The following is a 13,164-nucleotide window of genomic DNA, read 5'->3' on the forward strand; positions in this document are numbered from 1 at the left end:
AGACACATCATGGCATATGAAATATCTTTTTCCAAGGCCTTCATTGCTACTCTATGTGCAACATGTATCTTAACAATTGGTTCCTTAATTCCCGATAGTCAGTTTAAAAAGCAAAAACTATCCATCACTTCAGTAATTCATTGTCACTTCTAAGGCTATTTATATATACTTGTTATCATCAGGTTGGTTGGTGTTCTTTATATTTAATCATAGTCCCACATTTTCATGATTCCTTGTCTTGACTTTCATTACTAGAGCCTTTACATTTTCAGCAGTCAGAGTAGAGTCATCAGTCTAACAGTGCAGCTTCAGATTTTCTTTTCCTTCATAGTAACATCAGGAGTTAGATGTCCTAAAGACTCTAATCTAGTCAAAAGAGAAACATTTTTAGTATTCTGAAAGTTCTTCATTTCTTCTTCGGTAGTACCTTTAGTGCAGACATGTCAAACACAAGGCCCGGGGGCCAGATCCGGCCCGCGAAGTGGTTTCTTGTGGCCCGCGAAGCCATCCTGGAAACAGGGAGGGAACGGTCCCCACTGCCTTGGCCCTGGCCCAGAGACCCTCCTCCTGCCAGAGACCCTCAGATCTGTCCCACTCCTGCCCAGGCCCCCATAGGCACCCTTGATGTGAACGATGTAGAGCTGGCCATGCCCATCCATTAGGCTATATGCACTCTAGCCACACCCACCCAGTAGGCCATGCCCACCCTGGCCCTACCCACCCAGCCCCTTGAGGGCAACCGCAATGCTTATGTGGCCCTCAATGAAATTGAGTTTGACACCCCTGCTTTAGTGCCATATAACCTAAGGGCCATATAACCTAATGAGCTTAACGTCCCTGATAATCACAATGAGGAGGTCACTGACCTCGAGCCAGACATCCTAGAATGTGAAGTGAAGTGGGCCTTAGAAAAGCTGAGCAACAACAAAGCTAGTGGAGGTGACAGTATTCCAGCTGAGCTATTTAAAATCTTAAAAGACGATGCAGTAAAAGTGCTACACTCAATTTGCCAGCAAATTTGGAAAACTCAACAGTGGCCACAGGATTGGAAAAGATCAGTTTACATTCCAATTCCAAAGAAAGGCAGTGCCAAAGAATGTTCCAACTATCGCACCATTGCACTCATTTCACATGCTAGTAAAGTTATGCTTAAAATCCTACAAGCTAGACTCCAGCAGTATGTGGATCGAGAACTACCAGAAGTACAGGGAGGATTTCGAAGAGGCAGAGGAACTAGAGATCAAATTGCTAACATACGCTGGATCATGGAGAAAGCTAGAGAGTTCCAGAAAAACATCTACTTCTGCTTCATTGACTATGCTAAAGCCTTTGATTGTGTGGATCATAACAAACTGTGGCAAGTCCTTAAAGAGATGGGCGTACCAGACCATCTTATTTGTCTCTTGAGAAACCTATATGCGGACCAAGAAGCAACAGTGAGAACTGGACACGGAACCACTGATTGTTTCAAAATTGGGGAAAGAGTCCGGCAAGGCTGTATACTGTCGCCTTGCCTATTTAACTTATATGCAGAGCACATCATGAGAAAGGCAGGGCTAGATGAATCAAAAGTTGGAATTAAGATTGCTGGAAGAAACATCAACAACCTAAGATATGCAGATGATACCACTCTAATGGCGAAAGTGAAGAGGAACTGAAGAGCCTCTTGTTGCGAGTGAAGAAGGAGAGTGCAAAAGTTGGGTTGAAACTAAACATTAAGAAAACCAAGATCATAGCATCTGGCCCTCTCAATTCCTGGCAAATAGATGGGGAAGAAATGGAGGTAGTGACAGATTTTATTTTCCTGGGCTCCAAGATCACCGCAGATGGGGACTGTAGCCAAGAAATTAAAAGACGCTTGCTCCTCGGGAGGAAAGCAATGGCAAATCTAGACAGCATACTAAAAAGCAGAGACACCACCCTGTCAACAAAAGTGCGTATAGTCAAGGCTATGGTCTTCCCAGTTGCAATGTATGGCAGTGAAAGTTGGACCATAAAAAAGGCTGAGCGCCAAAGAATTGAGGCCTTTGAACTGTGGTGCTGGAGAAGACTCCTGCAAGTCCCTTGGACTGCAAGGCGATCAAACCGGTCAGTCCTAGAGGAGATCAACCCTGACTGCTCTTTAGAAGGCCAGATCCTGAAGCTAAAAATCAAATACTCTGGTCACCTAATGAGAAGGAAGGACTCACTGGAGAAGAGCCTAATGCTGGGAAAGATTGAGGGCAATAGAAGAAGGGGACGACAGAGAATGAGGTGGCTGGATGGAGTCACTGAAGCAGTAGGCATGAGCTTAAATGGACTCCAGAAGATGGTAGAGGACATGAAGGCCTGGAGGAACGTTGTCCATAGGGTCGCGATGGGTCAGACACGACTTCACAACTAACAACAACAACAACCTAAGGGGCCCATCATTCAGTATTATATCATCAGTCATTTTATGTTATCTATTCATTTGGTTTTCTTGGTAAAAAACACTGGACTGGTTTTCTTTAATCATCCTTCCCAGGAACACCCCACTGCCATGATGAAGCAGCATAGCAGGACTTGAGAGGGTTTTTTTTTAAAAAAACAACAACCAAAACCTTACATTTTTAAAATAGTTGAAAAACTATTTTAGTCCTAGTGGACGATCACTTGACTATGAGCCAGCAGTGTGCAGCAGCAGCCAAAAAAGCTAATGCAATCCTGAGTTGTATAAACAGAGGCATAGAATCAAGTTCACGTGAAGTATTAGTACCGCTTCATAAAAGCCTAGTAAGACCACATCTGGAAGCCAATATCACAAAAAAGACGTTGAGAGTTTGGAAAAAATTCAGAGAAGAGCAACTATGATCAAAGGCCTGGAGACTAAAACATACAAAGAACAGCTGCAGGACTTGGGTTTGGTTAGTCAAAAGAAAAGAAATAGGGGAGATATGATAGCAGTGTTCCAGTATTTGAGGGGCTGTCACAAAGAAGAGGGGGCCACATTATTCTCCAAAGCACCAGAAGGCAGGACAAGAAACAATGGTTGGAAACTGATCAAAGAGAGAAGCAACCTGGAATTAAGGAGAAACTTCCTGACATTTAGGACAATTAACCAGTGGAACAGCTTGCCTCCAGAAATCGTGGGCACTCCATCACTGGAGATTTTTAAGAAGAGCTAGACAGTCACTTCTCTGAGATGGTATAGGTTCTCCTGATTGAGCAGGGGGCTGGACTAGAAGACCTCCAAGGCCCCTTCCTGCTCTATTCTATTCTATTCTATTCTATTCTATTCTATTCTATTCTATTCTATTCTATTCTATTCTATTCTATTCTATTCTATTCTATTCTATTCTATTCTATTTTAGGGACATTGTTTTTGACATCATTGGCTTCAGCTACAGCAGCCCACAGATATGCGCAATACATATTACTGTTTTTCCTCTGCAGCTTAATTCAAACCATTGATGGTACTTTTGAACAAAATGCAATCTGGGCCCTTCTACCATATGCCCACCACTTACATTGTGTATTTGTATTAACTCAAGCACATGGAGACAGAAGCATAAGGCAGAGAAGAACACTGGAACAAATTTTAATAGAATTAACTATTCTTATTGTTTGTAAGTTTAGCACTTCTTGCATGTAAAGTACTTGGGATTTTTACTGCTCCTGTATGAATTCCCAGCCTAACTCATATCCTTTCATAAATGGTCCCTTGAAGTTTAGGAGTGGAGAACTGCCTGCTGGAGCTGTATTTTAAAAGGTCTTCAAGAGATGTTTCCATGTTAAGGATTCTCCTGCTTGGCAATGTAACTCCTATCCACTGATTGCTTTTCTTGCCTCCTATGACTGCATAGAGGAAGACCATATCACTTTTCATTATTCAATAACTCAGGAAGAAAAAGATCATTTAAAGCAGAAAACTGATACCTTTTTTTGGGTGCCTCTTGTGCCAAAATCATCATGATTTAGAGACTAAAATACTACTGAAAAACTATATGCACTTCCTGGATCCAAGAGGGTTTAATGTTAATATTATTAGTTTTTAGTAGCAAGATTTAGTTATTGGACAGAAAAGAAAGCAAAACGGTATTATGAATGGGCTGCTAAAAATCTCACCAGGCTATCTCATTGAGTGACAGACGGTAATTGAGTGTTTGAAGTCTTGAATGTTTGAAGATAGATTTCTTTGTTGTTGTTTTCAGTATAATACTGTATATCTCAAGACAGTCTTTTAAGGAAGTGTTAGTGGTGGAAATGTTTGGTATTTCTAAAAGATCAGTCAGGGCATGTGATTGATAGACAATTTCCATCTCATTCTTTTACTCATTTGGAAAAGAATGAGATCTTATGAAACCACAGAAAATCTTTCCATTGATGAGAAGAATGAACTGAAGTTTATTTAGAAATGACTGGTAGCTTTGAACGGGTGAAAATACTTGTTTTCCAAACTAATCCTAATTCACTGTACAGTAATGAACAAAATATGGCTTAGAAAAAATAATTGACCATCATTTTGCATGATGAATTTACCGGTTTTGTATGGTTGATTTATTATTTATTTGTTATTACATTAAGGAAAGTAAACCCAAATATAACTAACAAATTGATATATCTTGGAAGATAAATGCAGGCTTTGTACTCGTTATAGGTAATATATCCTCTATATTATGTTAGTGCTGAAGTCTTTGGGGAGTATCACATGTAGTTTTTAATTTCCATGGAAGTGAATTGAATTCCATGCTCAAACCTACCAATCAGCCTGTGGTGTTATTGGGTGCTTTTTATTGTGCTCACCATGATAGCAATAGCAATAGCATTTAGATTTATATACCATTCTATAGTGCTTTACAACATGCTCTGAACAGTTTACAATGTCTGCATTTTGCCCTCAACAATCTGGATCCTCATTTTACTGATCTTGGAAGGATGGAAGGCTGAGTCAACCTTGAGTCGGTCAGGATCGAATTCCTGGCTCTGGGCAAAGTTAGGCTGCAATATTGCATTCTAACTACTGCGCTACCAAGGCTACATAGCAAAGGAAGGTGGGTCTTTGCATGATGGGAACAACCGAATCATACCATTCATTGATTTCTGAGGATTGCAGGGTGAAATTTCCTTTCCAATGAAGATCTGAAGCTATGACTGGGCATGTGCTTTGTAAGGGCAGTAATAAGGCAGTAAGATAATTTAAAGATTCTTAAATGTGAAAGATTTAATTACTGCCCACATGAAATAGCTTTGCATTTACTTTCTGTATTTAAATATATATAAAATCCTCATCTTCAGAGATATATTCAAGTCTAGCACATTCATAGCTATTCTTGGCAAAAGTGCCTCTGTGGACTTCTTAGGTCTACACAGCCATATTCAGCAAAAATATGGGCATTTGTGTGTTTTAAAGTTGGATAGAAGTGATTTTTTGCAGATTTTCTTTCAATGTACTGAGACAGGATGAGATGATGTATCAACTGCCCAAAGTGTCACCCATCTTTCCTTTTAAATATTTATAACGATCTCTTCCTCTCAAAGTACATAGTTTTGCAGACTTGGCATTACCAATGAAGCTCTTGTGGATTGTTTTTGTTTTTGTATTGTGGCAGGAAACTTTCATAGAGTTTGCCTTCTTAAAACTGCTACCTGCTACTCTCATGCCAATAATCCCTCTCTTCTTCCCACTGTAAACATTATTCTGGCAGTCACCCCCATGTGAACTAGTAAATCCTAATGAAAACCATGGTCTATAAGAATGAGAAACCTACTTTCCTTGGCCTTGTTATTGTTGCTTTGCAGAACAAATATTTTCTCAAAATTTAAGTTTTTTAAAATATGACTGTATTTACAAGTCTCCCTATTCCAACTTGGCTTTGAAGGAGGAGTGATTAACAAGTTGCAGCTTGGACATCTCTCTGATCTACACGCAAGGGTGGGCCACTGCCAACAGTCCAGTCATTTGTCAGGAATGAGGAGGCCATGGATTGTTTATAGCCACAGACTGTTATTTGCCCGGTTGCCTGGTAGAACCAGTGATATTTTTTGTCCTCTCTCCAACTATGTGAACCACCAATGCAGAATTCCAGAAGGATTTGGCCTATGGAGGCTTTTGCTTCCTCCAGCTGAGGTTTTGCTCATCTCTATAAAATAGCTATGCTGTGTGCTTGAAAGGGCAAGCAAACATTCTTGGTGCAGGAGAGAAGTATTCAGTACAGAGAAACAAACTGGGACAACAGTGGAGGGAGCACAAATGGCATAGATTAAGGGGCATATTTTAAGCTGTTGCAGCAAAACCAGAAAAGAAGTCATTAATACTTTATAGATTATTCCAATTTATCCTAACATCACTTTGACAGGAGTCCACTTCCGTATTCAAGATGTTACGGAATTCTTTATTTACTTATCAACATATCTACTGTAACTTCAGAATCCAGCCTACATAAATAAATAGACAGTTAATAAATCAACATAAGAAAGCAAGAAAGCAGAGCGAAAGGCACCCAGATGAAATAAAAATCCTGAGCGAGTTATAGTCCTGTAGAGTAAGAAAGTTGATTAAGCAGGCCATTGTTCAGTTCCAAAGAATAAACAAATGTTAGAATTAAACTGGCCACCTGGAAGGAAACCATCCCCAGCTGGGATGCCAGGACAAAGTTCTTTTCTTCATCCACCCATGGCATCCAAGAGTAAGAAACAGAGAAAATGTTGCACAGCGTAAAAGGATCTCTCCATCACTTGTCTTTTGAATACTACTGCAACCTTTTGAAACCTGGATTGGAAACAGATTAGTAGCTTTAAAAAGAGACATTCTTGGCAGTAATCTACCTGCTGCTTTCTGTTCATGTGGAAATTCTGCTCTATGAAAATTCTTGCAGGGCTTATTGGAATTGGACTAATTCTGCAGCTGCAATACACTATTGGAGACCAGGCCTTCAGATCAATAAGGCCCTCCACATATTTCTGTGTGGGAACATGAGATAATGCTGTGGGATTAGGAAGTGTATGCCCTTAGTACGTAATTAGTCTACTCTGCCCAACCAGTGACCATTGTTCCATTCATTTCCCTTACCTCCTGCTTATGAAAGAAGGGATTATTTATACTAGGTTAAAAAAACAACACAGCCCTTAAAATCAAGGGTAAAGGAGGGTGGGAACCTGAAGGGCAGTTTGAGTCTTCCTGCTTGGCCTTCTTGCTTGGGGATGGTGACGTTCATATTGCAGGAAGGAACACAGCGTTCCTGAAAGGCGCTACAGACATTCCTCTCATAACTGAACCAAGATCTGGCATTCTGCCTCTAGCTCCTCATCACACCAACCAGTCTCCAGGAGCGTCTCAGGGTGTGTTTGGTCTGCTTCTCCAAAGCAGCAATCCAAATTTATTTTCAGATACACTAAAGAGAACACACTCCACCCAACTTGAGTGCAGCTTTCTGGTGATTTTTGCGGAAGTGCTGTAAAATAGATATTGTCCAAAAACAGCATACCAATATATACCGTATATGGAGATTCTCAGTCATCCAGGTCATGATTGTCCCAAAGGTGCTTTTTCAAAAGGCAACTGGACTTTGTTTTTTCTTTGAAAACATTTTTGCTTCCCATCCAAGAAACTTCTTCAGTTCAAAGAGGCTTCCTGGATGAGAAGCGAAACATCTTCAAGGAAAAACAAAGAAAGTCCAGCTGCCTTTTGAAAAAGTACTTTTAGGACAATAAAATTTTTTGATTTGTGCTTTCTAGCCCATAATTATTTAATAATGGAAGGAGCATATAAGTTAGCCATTAGATGCCCATTGTATTTCTGTTTTGAAGAAGATGGGCTGTACTGTATACTGTCAGGCCCTTCACTGCTATTATTTTATTTTATAAACCTGCTCTCCCCTACCAGAGTTCATGTTCAAGCTTCTGGAAGCAAGTTCTATACTTATTTCAGAAGCCATAGTGAAAGAGAAAAGAAAGGCAGTGGGGATATTCTGTCCACTGCATTTCACATCCACTTTTCAACTTGCAGAATTTTTCTAAAAATTGCAGAAGCATATAACTATCACTTTTTTAATGACCAGATCATTAGCCTGAAACTGAAATCTGGTCAACCACTGGATTGCAGTAAAGGGTTAAGGTTTTCTGTAAATTCTTTGCTGCAACTAGTGGTCATCCAGGTTTTTGCAGCCAATAAGTGTTAATTTTTTATTGTTCTTGAGTTTAATTTATTTGTTTTCTTTGTGAAATGACTTCTAAGTTGCTTTGAGTAATGCAATCAATATGGGAGAAAGTGAAAAATCACAAATAATAATTGATGTTTTTATACATTGTCAAAAATGCCCTTCTAAAAGAAAGAAAAGTCAGTTTACTGCAATAATTAAAGAAAACAGCTAAAGAACAGGAGACTGTGAGTTCTAGTCCCACCTTAGGCGTGAAGCCATTTGGGTGACATTGAGCCAGCCATTGCCTTTCAGCCCTAGGAAGCAGGCAAGAGCAAAGTACTTTTGAAAAGATTGCCAAAAGAACTGCAGGGATAGACACAAAAAAGGCTGTATGCTTGAAAACTCTCAAGGCATTATACCAGGTATGGCTATTTAACGCTGTTAAATACCTCACATTTCCAAACAGAAACAAGACGATGACTATATTTATTGAAAAAAATTAGGAAGCCACAAATATGAAGTACAGTAATTCATATTTAAAAGTATCCCTGAGTAATAATCCCCATTAGGTTTCAATCCTGGGCCTCCTTCTCAAATTGTTACAGTTCAATAGTGACGGAGTTTCTAGTTTCTCTTCCTTGAAGATCTCTGCCCTTATTCTTCTGTTTGCAAAATACTTTCTCTGGCATGAGAAGCTGAGGTTTCTGCCTCACTCGCTGTAATTGTTAATAAATGAACAGAAAATATGAGATGAGAGGGACTGCAGATACCTCTTCCACATATTCAAAAAAATACCCTTGAGGAGTGGAAGGAGGACACACGTCAAAAGTATTCCTTTAGATTATTACATCTTCAGCCCATCTTTTTGCGAGGTGATCTCCTTTCTTTTCTCACAGGCTGTTATCCTCATAATAATTCCAACAGCTGATAATTGAGCCAGCTTCATAGTTGAGCCGGCTTTTGAATTTGGATCTTTCTAGTCCAAATCCATGCATACTGTTATGAAGTCAGTAGAGATCCCTCCCTTTTATTTTAACTTTTTACAATGAGCAAGAAACAACAACAATACACATAACTTGATCTTTCCATCTCCAATGCCTGCTTTTACCACTTGCTTCTTACCAGGGGGAAATATCAGTCAGACATATCCCACTGATACCTTTGTCCTGTACAACATAGACCTACATTTTCCTCTTTCTAAAAAAAAGTGGTGATTAGATTAATCTGTAGTAAATGCTTTCAACTGTATCATTTACACAGTGTTCCTGGCATGAACCATCAGTTACCACTTGGGATATCTTACAGTAGTGTCATGCACAGTACAAAGTGATGTCAAAAGATGGAGGAACACCTTTACACTGATGGTCCTATTAACAACAACTTTCTGGCAAAGCCGTTTGCCCCAAAGAATTTCTACCTGATGGGCATATTACAAGAAATTCAGTGGAGTCTTTGCTAATGTTTACAGCTGAAACATATGACAGCAAAAAAACATTGCAAGGCTACAAAATTTGGGAAATATCTGAAAGGTGGTCCTTTTCCACTTATTAATCAGTTGTGCATCTCCATGTATGTGAAGAGATAAATTTGTAGCCATTTACACAGTTGACCCCTTCATGGATTACTGCCTTGTCGTGGTGAAGGGGCTTGCGTAATTCAATGAAGCTATGAGCTATGCCGTGCAGGGCCACCCAAGATGGACAGGTCATAGCAGAGAGTTCTGACAAAATGTGATCCACTGGAGAAGGAAATGGCAACCCACTCCAGTATCTTTGCCATGAAAACCCTATGGACAGTACCAAAAGGAAAAACGATATGACGCTGGAAGATGAGCCCCTCAGGTCGGAAGGCGTCCAATATGCTACTGGGGAAGAGCAGAGGGCTAGTACTAGTAGCGCCAGAAAGAATGAAGCGACTGGGCCAAAGCCGAAAGGACGCTCAGCTGTGGATGTGTCTGGTGGTGAAAGGAAAGTCCGATGCTGTAAAGATTTTTTCTCCATAGGAACCTGGAATGTAAGATCCATGAATCAAGGCAAGCTGGACGTGGTCAAACAAGAGATGACAAGACTGAACATCGACATCTTAGGTATCAGCGAACTAAAATGGACAGGAATGGGTGAATTTAATTCATATGACCATCAGGTATACTACTGCGGGCAAGAATCCCTCAGAAAAAATGGAGTAGCCTTCATAGTCAATAAAAGAGTAGGAAAAACAATACTGGGATACAATCCTCAAAATGACAGAATGATATCAGTTCGAATCCAAGGCAAACCATTCAATATCACAGTAGTCCAAGTCTATGCCCCAACCACCGGTGCTGAAGAGAATGAAATTGACCGGTTCTGTGAAGCCCTACAGCACCTTATAGAACTAACACCAAAAAATGATGTCCTTATCATCATGGGGGATTGGAATGCTAAAGTAGGAAGCCAAAAGATAACCGGAATAACAGGCATGTTTGGCCTTGGAGTACAAAATGAAGCACGGCACAGACTGATAGAATTTTGTCAAAAGAATACGATGGTCATAGCAAACACTCTTTTCCAACAACCCAAGAGATGGCTCTACATATGGACATCACCAGACGGTCAACACAGAAATCAGATTGACTATGTGCTCTGCAGCCAAAGATGGAGAAGCTCTATACAGTCAGTAAAAACAAGACCAGGAGCTGACTGTGGCTCAGACCATGAGCTTCTCATTGCAAAGTTTAGGCTTAAACTGAAGAAAGTAGGGAAAAGCACTAGCCCAGTCAGGTATGAATTAAATCATATCCCTGTTGAATATACAGTAGAGGTGACAAATAGATTTAAGGAATTAGATCTGATAGACAGAGTGCCTGAAGAACTATGGACAGAAGTTCGCAACATTGTACAAGAGGTAGCAACCAAAACCATCCCAAAGAAAAAGAAATGCAAGAAAGCAAAATGGCTGTCTGAGGAAGCTTTGCAAATAGCTGAGGAAAGGAGGGAAGCGAAAGGCAAGGGAGAAAAAGAAAGATAAGCCCAATTGAATGCAGAATTCCAGAGAATAGCTAGAAGAGATAAGAATGCCTTCTTAAATGAACAGTGCAAAGGAATAGATGAAAACAATAGAATAGGGAGGACCAGAGAACTTTTCAAGAAAATTGGAGAGATGAAGGGAATGTTCAATGCAAAAATGGGCATGATAAAGGACCAAAATGGCAGGGACCTAACAGAGGCAGAAGAGATTAAGAAGAGATGGCAAAATTACACAGAAGAACTATACAAGAATGAGCTTAACGTCCCTGATAATCACAATGAGGTGGTCACTGACCTTGAGCCAGACATCCTAGAATGTGAAGTGAAGTGGGCCTTAGAAAAGCTGAGCAACAACAAAGCTAGTGGAGGTGACAGTATTCCAGCTGAGCTATTCAAAATCTTAAAAGACGATGCAGTAAAAGTGCTACACTCAGTTTGCCAGCAAATTTGGAAAACTCAACAGTGGCCACAGGATTGGAAAAGATCAGTTTACATTACAATTCCAAAGAAAGGCAGTGCCAAAGAATGTTCAAACTATCGCACCATTACACTCATTTCTCATGCTAGTAAAGTTATGCTTAAAATCCTACAAGCTAGACTTCAGCAGTATGTGGATCGAGAACTACCAGAAGTACAGGCAGGATTTTGAAGAGGCAGAGGAACTAGAGATCAAATTGCCAACATACGCTGGATCATGGAGAAAGCTAGAGAGTTCCAGAAAAACATCTACTTCTGCTTCATTGACTATGCTAAAGCCTTTGATTGTGTGGATCATAACAAACTGTGGCAAGTCCTTAAAGAGATGGGTGTACCAGACCATCTTATTTGTCTCTTGAGAAACCTATATGCAGGCCAAGAAGCAACAGTGAGAACTGGACACGGAACCACTGATTGGTTCAAAATTGGGAAAGGAGTCCGGCAAGGCTGTATACTGTCGCCTTGCCTATTTAACTTATATGCAGAGCACATCATGAGAAAGGCAGGGCTAGATGAATCAAAAGTTGGAATTAAGATTGCTGGAAGAAATATCAACAACCTAAGATATGCAGATGATACCACTCTAATGGCGAAAGTGAAGAGGAACTGAAGAGCCTCTTGTTGCGAGTGAAGAAGGAGAGTGCAAAAGTTGGGTTGAAACTAAACATTAAGAAAACCAAGATCATAGCATCTGGCCCTCTCAATTCCTGGCAAATAGATGGGGAAGAAATGGAGGTAGTGACAGATTTTATTTTCCTGGGCTCCAAGATCACTGCAGATGGGGACTGTAGCCAAGAAATCAAAAGACGCTTGCTCCTGGGGAGGAAAGCCATGGCAAATCTAGACAGCACACTAAAAAGAAGAGACATCACCCTGTCAACAAAAGTGCGTATAGTCAAGGCTATGGTCTTCCCAGTTGCAATGTATGGCAGTGAAAGTTGGACCATAAAAAAGGCTGAGCGCCAAAGAATTGAGGCCTTTGAACTGTGGTGCTGGAGAAGACTCCTGCGAGTCCCTTGGACTGCAAGGCGATCAACCCGGTCAGTCCTAGAGGAGATCAACCCTGACTGCTCTTTAGAAGGCCAGATCCTGAAGCTAAAACTCAAATACTTTGGCTACCTAATGAGAAGGAAGGACTCACTGGAGAAGAGCCGAATGCTGGGAAAGATTGAGGGCAATAGAAGAAGGGGACGACAGAGAATGAGGTGGCTGGATGGAGTTACTGAAGCAGTAGGCGTGAGCTTAAATGGACTCCAGAAGATGGTAGAGGACAGGAAAGCCTGGAGGAACGTTGTCCATGGGGTTGCGATGGGTCGGACATGACTTCGCAACTAACAACAACAACACAGTTGTATCTCTGAAGCTGTGCAGTGGAATATAGCCATACTAAGAAAACAACACACAAACATTCTCAAAGACATTTAAGTTTTTTTTAAAAAAACTTTCATAAAAACCTCTGTTTACAGAACAGCTCAAGCAGATTACTTGGCTTCCTAGCACAACATCCTAAGTGTCTATGAAATACGTTCAGTCTAAGAAAAACATCTTTTCAGTTCATTATTTCCCAATGAATTACCAAATAG

The sequence above is a fragment of the Vipera ursinii genome (genome assembly GCF_947247035.1).
Source record: "Vipera ursinii genome assembly, chromosome: 2".
NCBI lineage: Eukaryota > Metazoa > Chordata > Lepidosauria > Squamata > Viperidae > Vipera > Vipera ursinii.